This window comes from Capsicum annuum, chromosome 11, assembly GCF_002878395.1.
Source record: "Capsicum annuum cultivar UCD-10X-F1 chromosome 11, UCD10Xv1.1, whole genome shotgun sequence".
Taxonomy (NCBI): Eukaryota; Viridiplantae; Streptophyta; class Magnoliopsida; order Solanales; family Solanaceae; genus Capsicum; species Capsicum annuum.
In genome coordinates, this window is record NC_061121.1 from 160,102,628 (window position 1) to 160,126,513 (window position 23,886).

The following is a 23,886-nucleotide window of genomic DNA, read 5'->3' on the forward strand; positions in this document are numbered from 1 at the left end:
TCCTATTTCTATTTTATCCCTTTTCAAATTTCGAAGGGTTTGAAAAAATAATATTTTTTCCTTTTAGACTATTTAAAAATTTTAAAGAAAATTTCAAGGTAATTTAAGAAATTACAGAGTCTCCACTTGATTTTTTAAGATTATATCAGGAAAAACTAAAAATATTTTAAAGACTTGAAAATAGAAACAAATCATTAAAATTAGATAAAATGGGTAAGGATTAAGGTAACGCCTTGAGAAGGTTTTAAGGCACTCAAGAGCATCTGTTAAAAATATGGTTGACTAAAAGAAACGAGTAGCATTTGAAGTTTTGGACCACATAAGTGGGCGCCTACATCTTGTATGTGCTAATTATAGTCTAGTGACAAAGTAGGTATAAAAAATTGAGATCCAGAGACTCAGAAGTTCAGAAAAAAGACTCTATCACTGATAGAGGGCACCTACGACCCATAGGTGCCACCTATGGTCCGTAGGTGCAAACGTATGTCTCATAAAAGCAAAGTACAGAGAGTCTGTGTCATGTTTGAGGCCTAGAGTACCTATGTGGGACCACAAATGGTCCATAGGTACCACTTATGGCCCATAGCTGGCCCAGTAATTGGCCATTGACCTTGATTTTCTTTATTTGTTTAGGAGTTGTTTCCTAGTATTTCCTTGTAACCTATATATACCCTTTTGACATTTTTAGTTAAGTTTATGCACTCTATATACTTACTGGGAACCTGAGAAAGAGGTAGAGATTAAGAAATTAATGTGCAATAATGATTTATGGTTGATTACCACCTATATTATCTACTTGAGACAATTAACTTACATATAATAAAATTAATACCAAGAGGAGATAGTTTCAATTGAGGTCTAAGGTAAAAGTTAATGAGATGATTCTCTAAGACCGAGTGGAGATGAGGGAAATTCACCAAAGTATACTGAGAGGCAGTTGGTGATATCTAACTTACCAGTTTGATAGTTGGATTAAACATGAGAATTCTACTTACTTAGAAGCCAAGGGGAACACAAACCTAGTGTTTATTTCAAACTATTTACAGCCAAAGCTTTTGAGTTTGGTTACTTTTTTCAATATTACTACTACAAACCCCCAACCCCCCCATTTACTTTTAGTAATTCTCATTGATTCCATCAAACTAGAGAGAAAAGTCCATGTATTCCCTATGGTTTTGATCCCAACCTGAGTTAGGCATTTTACTTGACAGTGGCCGCTTTGTCTTTAGTTGGAGGTGTAGTTGGGTGTTGATCAAAATTTTGGTGCCATTGCTGGGGACTACAATGTTGAGTTATTGATTAAAAATGCTGAACTTTTTTGGTTTTCATTTTATATTTTTAGTTAAGTGTATAGCAATGTATTCCTAACACTAGGAGTCAAGAAAATCCCTTACTCCTAATACATCTTAACCCAGAGAGAATCTTACAGTCTAATTTTATGATAATGGAAAAAGTATGTGTAGGCTATCTTAAAGATATTGGAATAATCCTAAAGCTGTACCTCCACCTTTCTTGGAAAGAGTTCAGGAGATTGCTTGTCAGCAAACAAAATATTTATGAGCAGATGTAGCTACTAATCAGAGAAGGGATGTTGAAGTTCATCATCTAGATTGGGAGGCAGAGCTAGATAGGTAGGGACCAGCAGTTGATAGTCAAGAAACACTTGATGGTAATTGAGATAGAGTTAGAGGTGGTCGAGCTTAAGTGATCCCAACATGTTAGTACTCTTAGTCATACAATGATGAGCATGATAGGGATACGTATCATTTCTCCATCTTTTCCACTAGGCGTTAAGTTTGACATAACTAGTGCTATGATCCAACTCTAAAATTTGAAAGGTGTGTTGGCAGGCTTTACTATGGATGATGCAAATATGCATCTAGCTAATTTTATTAGGATCTGCACTTCTTACACCATACATGTGGTAGACCAGGAGGCACTTAGATTGAAGTTGTTCCTCATTACCTTGATTGGAGAAGCTTCTTTGTGGTTGGGGAACTTCATGGAGGATCGATTACCACTTGGCATGAGTTGCACAAATAATTTTTAGACCATTTCTTTCCTTCGTCTAGAATTTTGTAGTTAAAAATGAGATATACAACTTCAAACAACTATATTTTGAGTCAATGTACAAGGCTTGGTTCTGGTTTAAGAAGAAGTTGAGCATGGTACCCAATTATCTTATTTTAGTGACAAACTTGCTGGAGATATTTTATAGAGCCCTGAATATTAATTCCAGAGCCATGGTAGATACAATCACTAGAGGATCTTTCATGTGTTTACATTGGCAAGTAGCATCTCATACTCTAGACCAGATCTATCTCACCTTAAGGTTGGCATACTCGAGAGGCAAAGGGGGATGTTCTCACTCATGCCCTTAGGGCTTCCAAAAAACATAGAGTGGGTGATGATTTTGTCGTACAAGAGATTGTATATTAGAGTTGGTATTCTGTTACTGCCAAAGTAGTTCACAACAGTGAATTTTGAGAAGGTAAATACAGTAGGTTCATAGGGTTCATCCTTTAGAGCTTACGAGTTTGACTTGGAAGAGGAGGCTAAGTATCTTGATAAATAATTAACGGGTTTACAAGCTAAGGGGCATGTAAACCAAGGTCAAAACTATTATGGAGATAGATATAGAGGTTGTAGTAGGGATCATGATGGTCATTGGAGAAAAAATAATGACTATAAGGAGAAGAGAGATAGGTATGTCCCATTGGGCAGGTGTGATACTAAATTGAGAATGGAGGCATTATTTTCCAAAATGGTAAAGGGTTAAGAAAATCAGGAAACATGTCTTAAGAAGATTAAAGCTGATATCTTAGGTCTGACCCAGAAAGTTGAGTCTTATGAAACTTTAATCAACTTTAATCAAGTAGTTAGAGTAGTAGTTTGGGTAGATGTCTGCTACTTTAAATCAGAGGCAGCTGGGTACCCTTCCGAGCAACACGGTTCATAATCCAAAAAATGATGGTCATTGTCTCACTATTACCACATAAGTCTACTATTGATCCCTGTTGCCTATGTTGGATGTGCCAAAGAATGATAGTATTGTGGTTGATGAGACACCTACCATGGAGTCAGACACAGTGACAGGTGTTGATATTAGTGTTCATGAGAATAAAGGTAAGGATAAGATCGATGAGCCTGTAGTGAAACAAATTCCCTCACCGCCCCCATCTTTTCCTCAAAGATTGAAATAGAAGAAAAAGGAATAGAAGTTAAAGATATTCATTATGATGCTGAAAGATTTAAGTTTGAACATCCCTCTTCTTGAGGCTTCAGAGCAGATGCCTAGGTATGCCAGGTTTATCAAAGAATTGGTGATGAAGAAAAGAGCGGCTAGTTTTGAGGATATTGGTGGATTGTACCATTATAGTGCAGTCACTTCTATGTATCTAGCCCAAAAGAAGGGTGATCCCAAAGCATTCACGATCCCAAGTACTATAGGGACATCTAGATTTACCAGAGCATTATGTGACTTAGGATCCACCATTAATTTGATGACACTGGCCGTGTTCAACCAATTGGGCTTGAGCCCCATAGAACTGACTATTATATAGTTGTTAATGACACATCACATAGTAAAGAAACCTGTGGGCATAATGTTTGATGTGTTGGTGAAAGTTGATAACTTTATTTTTCTGGTTGACTTTGTCATGTTGGATTATGAGGTTGACTTTAACGTTCCCATCATATTAGGAAAACAATTCATAGCCACGAGAAAAGCTATGGTCGATATGGAGAAAAAGAGCTCAAGTTCAGAGTTAATAATGAGGAAGTCACATTCAATGTCCAATGAACTATGAAGCAACCAACTGATATGAGGGTGGTATAGGTTATTCATTGTATTAATGATTCTAGAGGTTACTTCTTTGGGTACCTTAATGAATTCTGAGTAATCAAGGTACCCACATCGTGCTGCAATATTAAATCAAGCACTGTGTAAGAGGCAACCCATGGAGTTGTTGGTGAAGTCTGAGTAATAAACTTAGCTATGTCGTTTCACATCGTTAAATCAAGCGCCGAGTGGGAGGCAACACACTATTTTAGTGCTCACAATTGTTTTCTTTTTTAGTTGGTATAGTGGTATGAGGAACGACATGGAACACGGTAATATGTTGATTTATTCAAAATATTCCAGTTAAGGGGACTTTGTGACTAACTCATGAAGGTTATAAGTCCCACGTGGGCTAGGTAAGTCATGCGTTGAATGTTAAAAGAAATTTTTGAAGATTTTTAGGGATTTTCTGGACTTACACTTACGAATCTACTTATGATGTCATAAATACCACATATAATTTTGTAACCAGTGCATTATATGTTAGAATAAAAGGTACAGAGAGCAGGGAAAAGGGTCAAAAAATTAGGGCCACCTATGGACTAGCACCTATGACCCAAAGGTGCCACCTACGGTCCATAGGTGCTGCTGTAATTGGCTACTTTTAAGGCCCAGTTTTGTTTAAAAATCTTTGACTACACCAACCACACCCCTGCCTTAACTGACCCCCTAGGGATTTTTAAGCCCCTAAACCACAACTTTAACCCTATTTAACATTAAAATTTCGTCTTTCCTCTCAAATTAGAATTTCCCCACTTCTATATACTTGATAAAAGGAAAGAACGTGGATTATTCTTGGTACCAACTTGTATAAAGGCACTAATTACGCATTCAACTTGTACCAACTTGACTTAGTGCTCAGCCAAAGATCAGTACACCAATATCCCGGCAGAGGATGAAGAAGGCTAGGATGTTACCTTTACACTCTTCCTAGTCTTACAAGGAAAATAATGATGAAGAGAAGGAAGTGGAGTCTGATTCACCTCTAGCCGCAGCTAAACAGGACCTTCAATCTAAGGAGAAGTCATAGGATAATTCTAAGGTATCAAATTAGGAGCATTTATTGGAAGTACCCTAGTATGAGTAGGGTAGACATCAAATTTCATATCAGGTGCCACCACTAATTACAAAGACACCAGCTCAGATAGATTATGCCTCCGAGAGATGGCTGAGCCCATTGATGAGGTAAACTGAGATGGTGTGCAGAGAGTGTTCTATTGCTTTATGAGTTAGACAGTTTTATGACTAAGGCGGGTCAGCCTAAGAGGCCTATTTATAAGAAGAGAGGGATCAAGTTATCTGTGCAGGCTGGAGCACCACTGTTGCAAGCTGAGTTTGATAGGTATCAGCTGGGGTGAAGTACTAGACCCCTGGGTTCATACAGTTAGGCATCAGTGTAACAGTTCTTTACCTCTTGGAATGCCACAATATCTTTAACTACGCCTACAGAAAGAGGGCATCTAGAGAAACCCTAGTTAAAGCAATAGTTTTTGAGAGGGGTCGTCATTGATGTTTCAATGACGACCATCTGTTGAGTTCTTTTTGGGATAGATTATGAAGCTTCTACATCTATAGCTGAGCATTATCACCATTTAAGATTGATGCATGATAGATGCTTTATGGGAGAGGTTGAGTACAAGAGTGAGAGGGTAGGTTTGGTGAGATAGATTGCCAGTTATATTTCACCTCTTGGTGTGGATGCCCCTTGGGTCGAGGGGCAAGGTGTGATTAAGAAAGCGACATTGGATTTTACCGCAAAGTTCTTGTGGTTGTTAGTACATTATCAATAATGTTTGACTACAACTGACAATTAACCATGGTGGCTGGTTATGACGCTAACTTTTCGACCATCATCAGATATAAGATACATGAGAGGGCATTTGGGGAGATGACCATACTTTCTTTTCCTTGTTTGGTACAGTTGCTCTGAGATGTAGCCGATGTGCAAAATATTTTAGGATTAGAGGCAACAGGTATGTCTCATACTAGTTTAATCAAGGATCAGACAAACCCAATCCTTGCACAAATGTCTTGTACGCTCTCGATACTGATTCCAATCTAGTCTGAAGGACAATAAATTTATGTAGAGACTAGTTCTAGAGGGGAGTATATATTGATATTAGTATGAATTTTGAGATGGGGGAGTCAAGAGAGGTCCCCAAGATATGCATACAGGGTGAGGGAACCCTAGGCATATCCGCTTAAGCCCTAGCTTTCACTTCGAAGCCAGTTGGGATATCTACAGTTCTCTCTCATCCCTCGTCTACAACTGCTACTACAGGTATGGTTTTCGTATCACATGAGTTTCTGCAGATCTTAGTAGATAGTTATAGTATTACCACCACCTGGCTAGATTATATTGATGCTGAGGTGGTATCATTATTTAGGTAGATTCAGCCTTCGGTCAAGATGACACTTGAGATGGAAGAGACCAGATTATAGACTTTACATAGGGCTGAGATGTAAGAGTTTCAATCTGAGGTGCATGCTTGTATAAATAATTTTGATGGCTGGTTGTCAGCCCAATTTGATTATAGTTGTGAATAGAGAGGAGGTGGCTATATTGTGGGTAGAGATACCCTATTTTACTAAAAGAAACTTTCCATCCATCCCTCTAGTTGTAACTCCAGTTTTTCATACGACACCTCTATGTGGATCTAGGTATTTTGATTTGTTCATGAAGGATGAGGAGAAGGTCCCCATAGCTGGGACCAAGAGGGGAAGAGAGGTAGAGTTTCAGGTTCCTAAAATACCATTTGTTCAGGCCCTAATATAGTCCAAACGTGATTCGAGGGAGACTGAATTTGTGGATAGGCAGAGGTGTGCTGAGATAGCTGCAGGTGCATTCTCTAGCAGTGAACCATAACAACCACTTCTTTTTCCAGTTAAGATACCTCCACATGGGGATGTAATGATGCAGATACGTAGTTCATCCCAAGTATGTCCTCATTCCCTTGCTTTACAATATTTACATGCACTAGGGACAACGCATAGTCTTTTAGTTAGGGGTGGGGTATACTATAACAGCCGTGGGTTTTTATTACCATACTTTTTTCCCTTTCGGCTATGGTTAGGTTGTAAAATCGATATTTGTAGGTTAATTTTGTGTTGTATTGTGTTTCAGTTTGTATTGTGTTGTTTTTTTAGTATAACTAGGAGATTTTTAAGTATCTAGGACAGTTGAGATGTTTTGTGATTGATTTTAGAGAAAAATGATACCTCTCCAAAAATGAACTGTGTGAATGTATATATATGGGACCATTGTGGATCATGTTATATCATTAGGATTAGGGACATGATAATAATTGCTAACAATTGCATGAACCGGATAGGTAGTAGCTTGTTATGTGACCCTATGTCATGTGTGTGTGAGATACTACTTAGTTCCCTTTTTTTGTTAAATCTAGAACTTGCCTGGTTAGTTTTGCCTATGTTCTAGGATAGTTAATTAGGAAAGGATCATAGGTTGTTTTTAACATTAATCCACTTTTAGCCTAAATGACCTTCCATGCAATAATAAGTATCCCTCGGTCTTGATTTTTGAGCTTATAGCCTATTTTTCTTGTTACACCTTTCACCTTCCCATTTGTATTACAATGAACCTGTTTTGGCCCTGGTCCTCCTTTGACACTGTGAACCTCAACTCAGGAAAATCACTAAGTTAAGGGTGGCTATCATAGGGGTGTGTAATGTAAATTAGGTATGAACAAGGGTAGAATAAAAGAAAGTAAAGTAGGGCTGGGTATGGTAAAAAAAAGAAAAGGAAAGAAAAAAAATGAATAAAAGAAACCACACCTAACCTGAATGTCCAATAAAGAATAAAAAAGGAGAAATATGGGTGGAATAAAAAAAATAGTTGATAAATGGACCCTAAAGTAAGTGTAGCACCAAGGAGGCTGTCACTAAATATATCCATATGTACCATACCAACCCCCGAGCCTACATTACGAGCTGAACAAAGTCCTATACTGATTCTAACTCGATTGATTCCATTGTGTCATATTGTTGTGCTTCATGCATACATATAGTTGGTTTTGAATTGTTGAAATAGCAGGGGAGGGATAATGTTTTTGAGCTTAAAGTGCTGATTGACTACCTTAGGTAGCTTAGAGTTCTCCTAGTTAAGCGTCATTGTTTTGTTTTGTTGTATTGCCTGAGGATATGGAAATAGTCTAAGTTGAGGGTGTTGATGTGTTATGGATTCATAGAACTTTTGATACTTAACACAATGAAAATATGCAAGTTACTTAGGTTTTTTTTTTTTTTTAGATATGATGGGTTTTATGTTATGTTCTAGAGGAAATCAGGTTTTGTAGCTGTTTTAGAAGAAAAGAGTGAAAGTTGAGTTTTGGACCATAGAAGTGGGCACTTACGACCCGTATGTGCTAACGACGGTCCATAGGTGCCAAAGTGGGTGTTAGAAATTGAGATCCAGAGACTCAAAAGTTCAGAAAAGTAGACCATGTCACTGATGGAGGGCACCTATGACCCCTAGGTTCCTCCTAAAGTCTATAGGTGCCAGTGTAGGTCTCAAAAAAGCAATTACATAGAGTTTCTACTATATTTGAGAACCAGGGAACCTATGTGGGACCACCTATGGTCTATAGGTGCCACCTACTGCCCGTAGGTGGCCACCGACGTTGAATTTCCTTCTATGATTAGGAGTTGTTTCCTAGGGTTTCCTTGTAACATATATATACCTTTTTGACATTTTTAGTTAAGTTTACACACTCTATATACTTACAAATATATATTTGATTCTAGGATTCTATTTTGATGTTGGGATTTCTTTGTATTGATTCTTGTTGTTTATTTAGTTGAAGTCTTTAGGTTTTATTTGTTGATTATAGTGATATTATATAAATGTCTTCAGTTATGAATTCCTTTAATCGTATTACAAACATGAGAGGCTAATTCCTTAGCTAGGGTTGTGGGAACCCTAGATAAATTACAACGTAGGGGAAGTGTTCAATCCTTCTAGATAGTTGTTGCTACATGTATTGTTGTTTTGTTTTAGTCTATTGATTTATTAATGGTTGCAAACATTAGGATCCAACCTATATTCACTACGAACCTGAGAGGGAGGTAGATATTGGGAAAAGGAGACTATAACAGTGATTTGGTGTTAATTTCTGAAATAAGCTTCCCTGTATTATCTACTTAAGACGATTAACTTACATCTAATCAACTTAAGACCGATAAGAGATAGTTCAAACTGGGGTCCAAGGTAAGTATTAGTAATATGATGCTCCGAGATCGAGAGAAGATGAGTGAAATGCACCAATGTATGCTGAGAGACAATTGGTGATATCCAACTTACCAGATTCTACATGCGCAGAAGTTTTATAATTGGATTGAGCATGAGAAGCCTACTGAGTTAGAAGACTGGGGAACACAAGCCGAGTGTTCGTTTCTGACTGTTTACAACTAAAGCTTTTGAGTTTAGTTACTTGTTTGAGTTTACTGCTACAAACCCCTATTTACATTTAGTATTTCTCGTTAATTCTAGCAAACTAGAGAGACAAGACCATGTATTTCCTATGGGTTTGACCCCAACCTGGGTTGGGCAACTTTACTTTACAATGACCGCTTTATCTTCAATTGGAGGCGTAGTTTGTGCATCGATCAAAAAGTTGTACTAAGATCGGCTCAGGTACCCAACTCCTCCTGAAAAGTATTCTAATAGTAAGTGTGGACACTAAACCTAAATCTAAGATGATAGACACCAACACGCCATGAAGATGTACTATCTCTCGGATGCAGATATGGGCCAACATCTTAGCACTGAAGGAAACCTGAACCAGAATAAAATGTGCATATTTTGTCAACCAATCCATGATGACCTATACATTAGCAGAACCATAAGAATTATGAGGCAACCCAGTCACAAAGTCCATAATGATCTGCTCCTATTTTTGCTTAGGAATGGGTAATCTCTGAAGCAATCCACCATACCTCAAATGATTAGCCTTCACCTGCTGGCAACATAAGCAGTGAGCTACAAAGTCTGCTACGTCTTTTCTCATACCACCCCACCAGTAATGCTGCCTCAAAACACAATAAATCTTAGTTACTCTCGGATGGATAGAATACCTGCAACAATGGGCCTCCTCCAAAATCAATCTAAGCCAATCTCTCACTCTCAGTACACAAACTCGACCTCCAATCCTCAAAACACCATATGAATCAAGTGAGGCTTCCTTAGCCTCACCACTCAACACCATATCCCAAATAAATCTCAATCCAACATCATTAAACTGATGATCCCGAATCTACTCCATCAAAGAAGACCTAGCCTTCACAAATGCCAAAACAGATCACAGGTATCAAAATATAGATCCTACGTATCTGGTTATCCAAAGATTACACCTCTAAGGAAAAAGGCCTCTCATGGGTCAAAAGATGCGCCAAGCTATATATGCTAGTCGACTTCCAACTTAAGTTATTTACAACTAATTTAGCCTTGCCTGGATAATAGAGAATAGTCATGACATAATCCGTAAGAAAATCAAGCCAACAATGCTGCCTCATATTAAGATCTTGCTAGGTGACGAAATACTGAAGCTACGGTGATCCGAGAAAATCTCACAACGGATTGCATACAAGTAGTGTCTCCACAATTTAAATGCAAAAACAACCGCATAAAACTTCAAATCATAGGTAGGTAAATTCCATTCTTGGGGATTCAACTAACGAGAAGCATAAGCAATCACCTTACATTGATGCATCAACAAAACTCCTAACTCAACACTTGAACCCTCATAGAAGGCGGTAAAACCAACACCCTCCTTTGAAAAACTCAAGATAGGAGCTGAAGTCAACAAATACTTGAGTTTTTGAAAGCTTGCTTCATATGCGTTAGACCACTATAAACAAAATCTTGTTTTAATTCACCATGAACGGAGCAACAATAGATACAAAACCCTCAACAAAGAACCAGTAGTAACCTACTAAACCAACAAAACTTTGAATATTTGTAGGATAAGTTGCTCTAGCCTAGTCATGAACCGCTGCAATCTTGTTCGGATCAACCATAATACCATCTTTGGTCACCAAGTGGCAAAGAATGAGAAAGATTCCAACTAAAACTCACACTTAGAGAACTTAGCATACAACATCTGATCCCTTAATCTATGAAACTCAATCTGCAAATGCTCCTCATGATTATACTCACTCTTGGAATAAACCAAGATGTACTCTATAAATACAATAATAAAAGAGTCGAGATACAGTTGAAATATCCAATTCATCAACACCATGAATGCAGCTGGGGCGTTGATCAACCTAAAGGATATGACCAAGAACTCATAATGACTGTACCGAGTCTAAAAAGTTCTCTTTGGAATATCCGAAGCTCTAATCCTCAACTGGTGATACCCGAACCTCAAATCAATCTTCAAAAACACCAAAGCACCTTAAAGCTAGTCAAACAAATCCTCAATATGAGGAAGAGGATACTTATTCTTAACTATAACCTTGTTTAACTATTGATAATCAATACACATATGCATCGACCAATTTTTTTCTTCACAAACATGACAGGCGCAAATCAAGATGATATAGTTTGTTGGATAAATCCCTTATCCAACAAATCCTGCAACCAATCTTTTAAATTTTTTCACTCGGCTAGGGCCATCATACAAGGAGGAATATAAATAGGCTTGGTGCTAGACTCAACATTAATAGGAAAATTGATATCACTATCCATAGGCATACAAGGTAAATCCATAAGGAGCAAATACATGAACTCACATACAATACAAATAGAATCAAAAGATGGAGGTAAAGAAACACTAGCATCATGAATATGGCCAAATAAGGCAAATATCCCTTCTAAAACAAGCGACAAGCCTGATAAAAGACATAACACTCTTAGGATCTGAATAAAGTGCACCGTTGAAGTTATCCTTAGCACACCCAGTGAAGCTCAAGTCACAGTCTTATTATAACAATCTCAAACAACATGATAAGGAGCTAACCAATCTATAGCCAAGATAACATCAAAATCTACCATACCTAATACAATCAGATATACCTAGGTCCAATGCCTAATAAAAGTCACAATACAAGATTGATACACTCAATCCACTACTAATGACTCTACTATAGGGGTATATAAAAGAATAGACACACAAAGAGGCTTACAAGTAGAATCCAAACCCAAAGCAAAATACATGATCAAATATAAGAAAGTCAACCTCAGATCAAATAACACCTATGTAGATCTGAAACAAATAGGGATGATACCTATAATAACAGCATTGAAGGTCTAGCGTAACACTGACCTCGTCCGTCACCTGATTGGGTGGTCCCTCAACCACTACCATTGGCACCACTACTTTAGCCTGTTGCATGCCTAGATAAACCTCTACTCCTCATAGCTGAAATAAGAATAACTCTATACATATGACAGGGATAATCCTTGGACATAAGGAAAACCTCATCACACACAAAGCAAATCCTACGGCCCAGCTAAATAGGAGAAGGTATGACTGGGCTAGAACGACCACCCAAAGCTTCTGAACTAGAAGACCCACCACTTGAACTTTGAAACGCTACCTGCACGGGTCTATCATAATACCTATGAAAACCTTAAAAATCTCCACCTTTATGAGTGTGACCTTTAAATGCACCCAAATGGCATACCTTCTTAGCGCCTCACTGAGATGCTCAAATAATAAACTAAATCATCTTAGCATGATCCATAATACTCTACAATGGTGCTTCATACTTTACCTTCTGAGTAGTAGTAAGCTAAAGAGAAATATCCAACCCCATCATGAATTTTTGAATCTTCTTAGAATCGATGGCAATACTCGTATAAGAGTATCTAGAAAAGGCATGGAATCATGCATCATACTCTGTAACAGTCATACAACCTTGCTCTAAGCGATCAAACTTATATCACATATGATCCCTCAAGATGAAAGGCACAAACCTATCCAAGAATGCCTCTATTAACTAATTCTATGCCATCTCTGGCAAACTAAGAGGTCGATAACCAATAAGTAACCACCAATCTATAGCTACATCTTACAACTAATAAGTAGTATAATAAATCCCATACGGCTTAAGCAAACCAAGGTTATGAAATGACTCACGATAATCCATCTAGAACTAATAGTCATTTAAACCTACAAAACCACTGAACCAATAAGGACCAAAACTAGTGAACCTCTCAAATCTTTCCTGATCCTCAAAAGACATAACTTCACTCACAATAATAGTAGGTATAGTAAATCTAGCTGACTAAGAGACTATTTGGGGAGGCATCATAGAAGAAGGTTGAACTCTATATCTTAGAACACCATACTCAGATATCGATACTGAAAGAGAAACTACGCTCAAAGTTTGTTGAGTACCATAATTAATATTGGTACAATATGAGAATTCATACTCAATTGGAGAAACTCTATAAAAAGATACTGATACAGATGGAGGTACCATTCTTAGAGCTGGAGGAATGCCAAGTGCACTTAAAAGAGCACTCTCCAACCGGGTCAAAAAGAAAACCAGTAATCCCTTAGAGACTATGATAGAAAAACTTGATGGAAATAGAATAGGACCCATATCTCCAACATGATCATCTCGAGGCTCAAGAGAAAGCCCCCTGATGCTATCTATAGAGGGGAAAGGTCCTCATGCCTATCTTTTACTTCTATTTCGGCTATGACTCACAACTCACTCTCTAGAAAAGCCTTTCTTCTCAGATAATGGATCTGAATCTTTTTTTTTTCTTGATATAGTCCTCACCATATATGCAGAAAAAAGTGAAATATGACTTAAGAGTATAAGGAATGAAAGATCCAAAGATATAGAATAAAATAAGAAAGTTTCTTAAAGACATCTTATAGTGTCTCAAAGATAGATATAGATGTCTACCTACCAATCCACGAGACTCTACTAGACACTCCATTCTTAATCTATTGAGACTAATGAATCTAGTCCTCTGATACAAATTTTTCATAACCCAAAAACTGGGGGGTCATGATGGCACTTATCGCAACAAACCCTGATAAATAAGCCTATCACCCAAACTGATATAAAATGAAAAAGACAATGCCAAAACCTGAGCTAAGGCTTCTATAGGGAAATTGAACCATACAATATTGTAATAGCAAAAAAACATAACAAAAAATTCCATTAGAATAATCCAAAACCTGGTGTCATATTATAAGAACTAGATATACAACTCAAGGTCAAAAATATGTAAGATATCCAAAAAAGAACAAAACTTTATCACTAAATACAAGTAAGACATAGTCTAGATAAGAAAAAGGTAGAAGTCAACTCTGGATGCATAGATCAACCGCTAGATCTAATGGGCTCTAAGTATTTCCTGAATCAACTACCATGAGGCATAATTGTACTTGGATCGAAACCGAAAGGGAATAGTAGGGGTGAGTACGGTCTACTTTTACTAAGTAGGTATCATAGGCTGACTAAGTAAAGTAAAAAATAAAGTATATAAACACAAACTATGGGTACGTCACCTATAATAAGAAAATATACCAAAAGATAGCCCACACCATCTCCACTAATAGATCTAAGTTACAAATATACGACAAGTACATATACAGGAAAAAAGAATAAACATATAAGTACATAAATTTAAAGTATAGAAAGATAGATCAAATGGGTAGGTATTTATTCAAAGGCATAAATATAATAAAACCATAAGCACAATATATTTAAGTGCAATGAAGATGATAATGGTGATGATGATGATGAAGCATGAGTTCATCTCACAACCTTCGTATAAACCTACTGAGTTCTTTTTCCAGGAAGATCCTAGGGGAGGTTTGTCAACCCAAACCTATTGAGCTTCGCTCCTAGGTAGGTCACATGGGGGATTCTACAACCCATATACAATCAATACCCAATACCAATATCCATAGATCCTCTCTGACATATATATTAGTGAAGGATTTTAAAGGTATCATATTTTCTATTAGAAAAAGCTAGTATTTTCAATATTTCCACGATGGTACCAATGTTTCATGAATGAATATGATATGACGATGTAATGATCATAAAAAATAAACATGAGAATGTCAAACATACCAACCAAGTGAGCTAAAAATCAAATCAAATCAAGCAACCATCCATAATCTGATATAATCCATAGAACCATCAAGTGAAACATACAAGATAATGTCATAGATACACCGTAAATCTTAAAATAGAGGTTTTTTCCTACCAAAAAGAGAAAAACACAAACATCCATATATTAATACTATGCTAAAACATCATATCAAAACCCCTATGGTCAGATATATCATATAACATCTTAAGATCACTAAACATTATGCATATAAGCCCCACACGGGGATATAAATAACCTAACACATTTTCCATGATACAACCCCATACCCATATTATGTTTTTGAATTATTATTAACTACCCAACCCATTCTGAAGAAACTTAAGACAACACCTACCTCGAAAACCAAAAGTCAGTCCAGAAAGACTTTAATCTTGAGCTTTCCCCTCATGAATAGACTCGAAATCAACTAAAATATACATATATAGATTCTATGCATCAAAAAAAAAGCCAACGGCACCCATATTTCCTACTTCTAAATCAGGGTCAAACGGACCCCCAAAATAAGTTTTTGATAAAAAGGGGTAAAATCAAAATTTTTGTCCAAAAATATATTTTTCAAGATTAAAGGAACTCATAGAAGAAAACCCAAGTGGAAATAAGTTGAAAATTGGGGATTTAAATTAAAAAAATACTATTTTTAGGCCTTTCTGGCTAAAATTCAAATTTTAAACAATATTTGAATGTTCACATCAAAGAAAAGTAGTTGAAATAGGAGTTTTGGAGCTTACCAAAGCTTAGAAATGGAAGAAAATGCTCAAAAACTCAAACCTAAAGTTCCAAGTCACAAAAATAGTAAAGAATCACAAAGAAAGAGTATTTAAATAACCTAGGCATCACTTAGTGATCATTGGGATGCATAAGAAAGTGACCAGGTGTCGCTTGCCTGATTCTTCGCCTGTTGATAGGTGTTGCGTAAGCAACCCTATTGTCTCTTTAGCGATGGACACAAATGTGATAAAAAAGTCGCATAAAGGGACATCTCAACTACTTAGCTGGTTACTTAAGCAACAAAAATATCTCTTAAGAAAGTGCACCAGCTAATGGTGCATAAGATGGAGACTTTGAGAATTCCAAGTCTCTGCAGACCCCTCGAGATTCATCTAGAATCCTGAGAATGCTAATGGACTATGTTACCCTGTCAAATTCAACTATCTGGACTAAATTGACATATTATATTTTTAAAAAAACATCTCTTCACAAAGTTGACCCCCAAAACCCATCTTTACAAATTTTTAAACTAAGGGTCAAAATGAGATTTAAAAGCCTCAAAACCACACCAACCACGTTATTAACCTATAATTGATATTTCAGATCTGCTGGCATAATCTGTTTATCAATCCGATGCACAAATCAATAAATGTTGACCGAAGTCAACTATATGGCATTTTAAGCCACGAAAAACCACAAACTCACACAAGTAACATCAATATGTATTGGGTACTGTTCAAAAATCCTCACACCCAAAAATACTAAAATGCAACCATAGGAAGGGGTAAAATGGTCAAGTCACACAGAAATTAATATTTCATACAAATCATTAAAAAGTCAGGTCACTGGATCTACAACCTATTTAAGAAGTTATTGTGATTAAATCATTATGACAAGCAAGAATGAAATATTATTAATGATTCTTTTTATTTGTATCCTATGTGTGAAGCCTTGGAATGGTTCACTTTACAAGAATTAAAGAAGTGACCTTGTTGGAGATCTATAACTAAAGATATCTTTAAAAGGTTTGTTGATAATGTAGAAGTAGCTCAAAACAGATACCCTTTGAATCTTGTCAAGAAGAAAATTAATGAGAACATTCGGAAATATGATTATCATTGGAGGAAAAAAGTTTTAATGGTTCGCCCCCAATGAGAAAAAAAGAGATTGTTGTAGTATTTTGTTATGCTCAATAAGGAAGATTTTACAATATGATGATATCTCTACTCCATGCCACATATACTAATTTTGTTAAAATTGGTGATTCAGTTGACGAAGACATCCTGACAGGCAAGATTAATAAGACTTTGACCCCACCTAACCTCCAACCTACTTTTTATTCCTAACCACTATGCCAAGCTTCATAACTAATTATTAACTCAATGTCTAAACTATTTTCGCAAATCACAAACCCAATATCCAAGCTCCACAAAAATATCATCAAAAACCTCCCATTACCAACTAAAACAATTATAATATTTCTCATCCAAATTTGATAAAAAAACTTCTTAATTTTTTACTTCATTAGCTTAAAGCTGAACTCATATCTTTGGGAGATTAAAAATAATTGAACTTATTCTGACCCTTGCACCAAAGCCTGTAATCAAACATCTAAATTCTTTAGACATAATTGACATTGCAAATATCATTCAGGAAGTGTTGCATACATTACTGAAGATTTTTGCATTTTGAAGCACCAAATACCAAAAGGCTAATAACTCCCTAGAATGTTACACTAGACTTATAAAAGAGTACATATAAACATGGGTGACACTAATTAATAATGGCTCACAAATAAAACTATATTTTAAGCAAGTTCTGACATAATATAGAAAATCATGAAGCCTAAGTTTGTGATGGTCAACACACATTATCAACATTTCTAGAAAAGCCTCCCAAGTTTACTTTAGGATATTCCATAGTTGGACAACATCTACCTAAGGATAAGGCCAAAAAGAAGATTATCAAGGTCTAGAAAAGTTGTTGATTCTTCTATATTAGTATTTTTTCATTCTAGCATGGACTAACATAGAGAGTCTCGAGAAAGGGATAGGGAGCCATTTTAAAAATTATGAAATGATCCTACTAGAGTTCTTAGAGGCATTAGGGAATATTAAAGTTGCACCAAAATAAAAATTATAGAATTAGACTTTTACTCCACTCATGATTCCCTAACAGCTGTTTTAATGAAAATTCAAAACCTATCAATGTCGTATCATGTCAAATAGTAAATGAAGAAACTAGGTGAAAGATTTTTATTATCAAGAAAAGCCTAATTTTGAAGAGACTAAAGTCATTGACTTTGAATATGATGAGAAAGTAAAGGAAATATATGTCAGTGTTTATCTAAACAAGGCATAAAAGACATAGCTTATTAGTTTGCTAAAACAATATGTCAACAAATTCAATTGTTATTACAATAATATGCCAAAGCTAAGTACAAATATTAGCACCCATAAGTTATTAATTGGTCCAAATATCAATAGAGTGAAATAAAAGGTTGATCCTTCCAACATCATGATAAGCATAAAGGAAAATTGGCACCATGATGATAGAAGCATCATGGTTTTGGCTAAGATTAACAACCAAGAATATCAAAGATTACGACTCTGATAATGTCAAGGGACACTATATTTGAAGATGGATTTTATTTATTATTATTTTCTTGTACTTTATTTCCTACATGTAATATTTTTTATTCTCTATTTTAACTTATTATATCCCTTATCCCTTATGTACAAACTGTGTTTGACGTGAATTCTAAAAAAGGAATTTGTGGGTAGCCGATTCCAACATCAATAAAGCCTATAGGAAATATGTATTTCCTCTTGATGTATGAACTACATTTGACATCAATTTGAGAGATGGGATATGTAGGCCACCGATATCAGCTGTGGTCAACCTCTTTATGCCAGACATAACTCCTGGATTGTGTGGGCACCTACACTACTCTACCCAAGATTGCGTAGACCTTACCACCCAACTAATTAATTATGTACAGAAGTTAGAGGAAATAATCCTGTAAGGAGATAAACCTCTAATAAAAAAACTCTCATTCAATTACATTTATTGATAATTTAAAATATAAATATAAAAATGAACATTGATTTCCAAAATAACTCTAACTGGTACAAGAGCACTAAGAAAAATAAAATGAAACCCAAACACTATATCAATGTAAAAGTGATATAACCAGAGCTTCTAAAGAGTAACCACCATTATACCTATAAAACTTCAACTGATCTGCAATATGGCTATACCTTCATGTGGAGATATAGTATGTGTAGTATTACTACAATCACACGTAGTGGTAGGTATCATTAGTCAAACAAAGTTTGAAATAAATAATAATAATAGAAAATAAGGGGGAACTAATAGTAATAATTAAAGGTCCAAATACCCAAACCTCCTAAGACCCCTTTCATCAGGTTACTGATATATTGCCCATATTATTTCTATGACCTACCTTTCATTAAGTATTTTTGTTTGACAATTTGAATCCTCCTCTAGGTCAGCTAAGTCTTGTGTTATTCCCCTCAACACCAATCCTATGGTTCAAAACTAACACTATCATGACCCGTTACTCCACTTCTAATTATTTCAGACAATACTACCATTCCTTTTATTTTAGCATACTATAAGTACAAGATTAGGTCAAAAAATATCCCTCTTATCTATATGACCTGAAACACCACTATGTAAAGTTATAATCCCATACCCCAATGGATACACAGATATACAATACATCAATTCCACGTAAGTAGGTTCTTTCATAAGATTCACTATAATAGATAAATACACACACTCAAATGAAGATGATACATACATGCAATACAAATGGAACATATCATTTCAATATCATCTCTATTTCATCTCAACATCATATCAAAATCATCTCAAATTAATCATAATATCATTCTTGATGTCTTATCATTATTATTTCAACATAATCTCAATATCATTACAACATCATCTAAATATCATTCTCAATAAAATTGCAACAACATCTTAGTATCATTATTAGTATCATACTCAACATCATGGTGACATTATCTCAATATCAAATGTAAATGAAAAATGCAGCAAATAATCAAAATTAATGCCTAAAAGCAAATCAAAACACCCTATTCACATATAAGCACAATGTTAAGCAAGTTTGTACTACAATTAAACCCCATCATACCAAAGGCTATTGAAGAACCTATTTTATCTATTTGAATACATAAATATATCTATAATAATATATGATAACACATAGAGTATCTACTATATCTTGTTTTGATGATGATCAACTAACAACAAGGGACCAAGTCCTTAGGTCTTCATGAAAATATATAGCTGTCACATAGCCTGCACAGTTTTGTTGTCTAGTGCAACTAATTATGCAGGTGAGATGTGTACCAATAAAGACACTTAACTCAATCAGATTTCTAACATAATTATTACTCTACTATAAAAAGGAAAAGAATGCTTCTCAACTGGTGAGTTTTTGCAATTTCATTATTCAAGTAAAAAATTGGCAAAAACTTAACTTTGCAGCATTTCTCAAGTTCATAGTTTTTGTGTAAGCTGAAATATTGAGTGTTCTTGAGTCATGTTTGAGTCTATAATTCAATTACTCGTATGATAAGAGTAATTCTCCTTTATTGTATTATTGAGAGTGCTTAAGTAGAGAAGTCATAGAAAGAGACATAATAAGGATGGTTGTCAAAAATAGGAAAGAGTTTGATGATGAAGATCAAAATAAAGTTGAGAAGAATTACAAGGCAAAGAAACTGCTTGTCTATGGTATATCACCCAATGAGTGTAACAGGATTTTTGCTTGTGTAAATGCTAAGAAAATCTGGGATTTCTTGAAGATAACTTATGAGGGAACAACTGATGTGTAGTATCCTAAAGTTGACATGCTGACCACTCAGTATGAAACCTTCATAATAAAAGAACGAGAGATAATTCAAGAAATGCATACAAGATTCACTTCTATAACAAATGAGCTACACTACTTAGGAGAAGTTATTCCTTTACATAATTAAGTGAGAACAATTCTAGGTGTTCTTTCTGAGTTTTGTGAAAGCAAATTGGGTGCTATTACTGAGGTAAGAAACCTGGAGACTCTCACTATGGATGAACTCATTGGTCATCTAAAGACTTATGAGCTTAAGAAGTAGCAAGGACAAGATGAGAAGGAAGACAAAAACGAAAATCACTAGTATTGAAGGCTTTAAAATATGATTCAAGTGAATAATACACTAATGTTGCCTATTTGGCCAAAAGAATTATTAGAGCTATGAAGAAAATTGTTCAGTTTCAAAGAAGATGAAGTAGCAACAAAAAGAGTGGAAATGTTGAAGTTTTTAACAAATGCGGAAGTCCTAAGCATTTCATTAAGGACTGTCCAATGCACAAAATAGATTATCAGGAATATCTTAAGACTAAAAGTGACAAAGGAAAGAACAGGGACAAGGTCCCTATAAAATCAAGAAGAAAAGCTGCAGCTTATTATGCAACAATGTAGGCTCTAGCAGTATGGGGAGATTCATTCACTGAAACTGATGAAGCTGAGAAGACTGAAGATACATCCATACTGTCTATAGGGAAACGTGAAGTTACCTATGATTCCTTGTTTTCTCTCATGGAAAACAATGAATATGAAGAATAAAATGAGGTAAATCTCTCTAACATTAAGTAAAATTTAGATAACTACTCTACTAGAAAAATAAAGAAGCTGGCAAATGTGTTGATTTATTGTATATGTGAACTGACTACTGAGAGAAATATTCTAGAAGAAAAAATAGAGAATTAATAGCTTTAATTAAATTATTTAAACCTCTAAATATATGAAATAGAAGAGCAGTTTTCTAAGTTAAAATCTGATAATCTGAGTTTAGTGAGTTAACTGGTGAAAGTAAATAAGTCTGACGATAAAGGGAAGAAAAAAGCTTCAAAGATTCAAATTTAACTTGAAAAAAATTGAGGGATTCTTAAAAGAACCTTATTACTGCCCACCATATGAATAAAAAGTTAGAAATGGACCTGGTCCATCTTAGGGAAAAACTTAAAAAATCACTAAAATGGACCACATCCTCACAAATCCTTCCTAATCTAACTGTCATAGTGTTAATAATAGTAAAGGTCTTGGATATTAGTACAAGACCCAATCACGTGTGTCTCATGGGAAAGCTATTCATCGTATTAGAAATAGGGTCCATAAACTACTATGTACTTATTATGAAAGAGATGGACACTTGAAGGAAATCTGTTAGTATTGGCTTAGAGCTAAAATGAGAAGTGCTAATTACATCCAATAAGAGAATTATTATCCTAAGGGATCCATGCCCTTGAAATATGTGAAGAAGAATTATTTATCTAGATGGGACAAGAAAGATTTTATCACACCTTTGTCATCCTATTAGGAACTCGAACTCAAGTACGTTCCAAAATCTAACAAATGACTATGCTTGCAGGTAGGAGAAGGGGACTGCTGTCAGAATTGGTTCATGAATAGGAGATGTTCAAATCATATGATAGGAAGGACTGACTGATTTCATTCTCTCAAGACACTTCAAGGTAAAGGTGTCTCTTATGGAAATAGTAAAAAGAGATATATTCGTGGTGTGGGAAGGATTAGAAAATCATCCAATCAAGAAATAGAATATGTGTACTATGTAATGGCCTTAAGTTCTGTCTTCTAAGTGTTTGTCAAATTTGTGACAAAGGCAATGAGGTCAAATTTTTAGTTAGTGGATATATTGTGTCAAGCTAGAAATTTGGGAAAGTTATTCTCAAATCTAAGAGAATAAAAAATATGTATATGGCTAATTTAGAGTCTGTGACTGATGGGAAATTAACTTGCTTAAGTGTTCAAAGTGAAGATACTGATTTATGGCATAGAAGGCTGGGATATGTAACTCCCTCTTTGTTGAACAAGTTGATTTCAAGGGACCTGGTCCATGGGATGCCAAAGCTAAATTTCTAGACAACAAGGTTTATAATGCCTGTGTCAAGGGAAAACAAATCAGGTCTTCCTTTTAAGATGAAGAAGCAGGTAAGTACTTCTAAACCCATAGAGATGCTGGATTTGGATCTATGTTGACCTGTTAAAGTCGAAAGTAGAGAAAGAATGAAGTATGTGATTGTGATTATGGATGAATACTCAAGTTTCACCTTGACAATGTTCTTGAGAACAAAGGACGAAACCTATGAGGTTGTGGTTACATTTGCCAAGAAAATTCAAATGAAGCTGAATTGTAAAATTTCTCGATTCAAATCTAATGATGGAACTAAATTTGAAAACTGCCAAGTTACAGAAATATGTGCTAAAAATAGAATCAGTCATAACTTCTCTACTCTAAGGACTCCTCAGCAAAATGGAGAAGTTGAAAGAAAGAACAGAACCCTCATAGAGATTGTCAAGACTATGCTGATTAATAGTGGACTCCCAAAGAACTTTTGGGCTGAAGCTGTTAACACTTCTTTCTATGTGATAATTAGGTGCTTGATTATATTACTATTGAAAAAGACCCCAATGATATTTTGTTCAATAGAAAGCCTAAGCTTGGATACCTTAGACCTTTTGGGGGCAAATGTTTTTTTCTAAAAAATGGGAAGAATAATCTAGGAATGTTTGACTCCAAAAGTGATGAAGCAATATTTATGGGATATTCCTCACGAAGAAAAGAATACAGTGTTTTTAACAAAAGAACTATGTGTGTTGAAGAAAGTGTATATGTGGTCTTTAATGAGTCATGAAAGCTAATGAATCCAGGAGTTTGTGAAGAATAAAAAATTGAAGAACTCATTCCTTTTCATAAAAATGATATTTCTAAAGATGATGACCCAGAGGTATAATGCAGATGAGAATGATGGGAGTGATGGTGATCCTGGATTTCAGTCACAGAACCCAACCCCAGTTGAAGTTTAACAAGAAGGATCCACTCAAACTCCTCAGGGACCTGGTGCCAGTGAAATTAATATTAGAAATTCAACTTGGAGGCATAAATCTTCTTATCCACTTGAGAATTTGAGTACACCTTTGGAATCTGGAGTCCAAACAAGTGCTCAAGCTAGAAATTCTATGGCATTCTCAGTATTTCTATCACAAATTGAGCCTAAAAATTTGAAAGAAGCTTTAAAAAAAGTTGACTGGATCAATATAATGCGGGAGAAACTTTAACAATTTGAACGAAGTAAAATCTAGAACTTGGTCCCCAGACCTATTGACAAAACAATT